This window comes from Artibeus jamaicensis, unplaced genomic scaffold (genome assembly GCF_021234435.1).
Source record: "Artibeus jamaicensis isolate MK-2021 breed Jamaican fruit bat unplaced genomic scaffold, CSHL_Jam_final contig_466, whole genome shotgun sequence".
In the NCBI taxonomy this organism is placed as follows: domain Eukaryota; kingdom Metazoa; phylum Chordata; class Mammalia; order Chiroptera; family Phyllostomidae; genus Artibeus; species Artibeus jamaicensis.
The window spans coordinates 7123601-7125590 of NW_026521844.1; the positions used below are offsets into that span (position 1 = coordinate 7123601).

At 36.2% G+C, this 1990-nt stretch overlaps 1 pseudogene; it reads right to left on the reverse strand.

The window, feature by feature from the left end:
• Nucleotides 1-962: 962 nt before the first annotated feature.
• Nucleotides 963-1453, reverse strand: LOC119056483 (peptidyl-prolyl cis-trans isomerase A-like; annotated as a pseudogene).
• Nucleotides 1454-1990: the final 537 nt, after the last annotated feature.

Below are 1990 nucleotides of genomic sequence, written 5' to 3' on the forward strand. Positions count from 1 at the left end.
CACTATGTCATACAGCCGATCTTGATGTGAAGGCTTAATTATTAGGAAAAGTAGGAAATAATTCTGAAACGTGTAAATGTGCATTTTAAAAATAAATTGCATGTGAAAACAGATGCTTAAAGTCTGGAAGTGATTAAACTTTAATTCTGAAGCCTTTAAGCACAGACAGACACAAGGCTGGCTAATCAAATTTTGCATGGCAATATATAAAATAACTTTGCATCCATCTGTATGCCTCATGAGACTGATGTTTTTATATTTGTCTCAGTTAAATTTAATTTTATTACATAAGTCACACTGTGTCATTTGTTATTTTTATATTTTAAAACACCTTGCCTTGCATTTATTACACTTCTTTCCTGGGGAATATTATTAGGTTTTATCATTCAAAGTATTACTTTTTTTTGCAAGTGTCTCAATTTTAAAAAAATTAAAATGTGGTTGACATATAATGTTATATTAGTTTCAGCTGTACAACATAGACATTTGACACTTGTATACCTCACAACAATGTAGTCATCACGATAAGGGTAGTAACCATTTCAGCATGGAAAGGTATCACAATATTATTGACTCTATTCCTTGTGCTGTACATTACATCCCCATGGCGTATTTGTTTTATAACTGGAAGTTTGGACCACATATTCCTCTCTACCTTTTTACCAATCTCTGTTCCTCCCTCTCCTTTGGTGACCATCCGTTTCTTTCATGTTATCCATGAGTCTGCTTCTGTTTTATTTTGTTTGTCTTGCTTTTTTTTGTTTAGTTTTTATTTCATAATCATGAACTTAACTCTGCAATCCAGCTAGACTTGGAAGCGGTAAGGAAAACATGGGAGTCAATGAACTGCAGTGAGAGCACAAAAATTATAAAACATTCTAAGCCAGGGTGGGTGAAGGGGTACTCTCCGAAGCTACAGAATGAATGGTTTTGTGGTTAAGATAAAACACAAATCAAATTTATTAGAGTTGTCCACAGTCACTAATGCTGATCTTCTTGCTGGTCTTGTGATTCCTGAATCCATGGCGCATCAATGGCTGTCACAACATCCATGTCATCTGTCACCTGGCTGAAGACCATATGCTTGCCATCCAGCCACTCAGTCTTTGCAGTGCAGATGAAAAATGGAACCATTTGTGTTGGTTCCAGCATTTGCCATGGACAAGATACCAGGTCCTGTGTGCTTCAGGATGAAATTCTCATCATCAAATTTCTCCCCGTAGATGGACCTGCTCCCTGTGCCACTGTGGCGTGTGAAGTCACCACCCTGACAGTAAGTCCTGGAATAATTGTGAAAGCAGGAGCCTTTATAACCACATCCTTTCTTTCCAGTGCTCAGAGCACAAACATTTCCTGCTGTGTTTGGAACTTTGTCTGCAAATAGTTCAAAGGAAACATGGCCCAAGGGCTTGCCATTGGCAGTCATGTCTAAGAACCAGGTGCTGTTGACCATGGCCAGGCACCAGGAAGATTCCAGGGAATGGTGGTGTCTGCAAGGCCTATTTCACTTTTTATAGACTATAGCTATAAGTTAATTAATATAGTATTTGTCTTGTCTGTCTTTTTACACTTTCCATAATAATATACAGGTTTCTTCATGTTGTCACAAATGGTAAAATTATTTTTATTTTTATTGTTCATAACATTCTATTGTATATGTGTACCACATCTTTTTTATCCATTCATCTATGAAAGAATATTTAGGTTGCTTTCATATCTTGGCTATTGTAAATAGTGCTGGAATGAAAATAGGGGTGTATATGTCTTCTTGAATAAGTGTTTTGTTTTTTTTTCAGATAGATATCTAGATGTAGAATTGCTGAGTCTTATGGTAATTGTAATTTTTAATTTTTTGAGGAATTTTTTCACTATTTTTCATAGTGGCTGCATCAGTCCTCATTCTTACCAACAGAGCATGTAGCTTCTCTTTTCTCCACAACCTTGCCAACACTTTTGTTTATTGTCTTTAATAACAGCCATTCCAACAGGT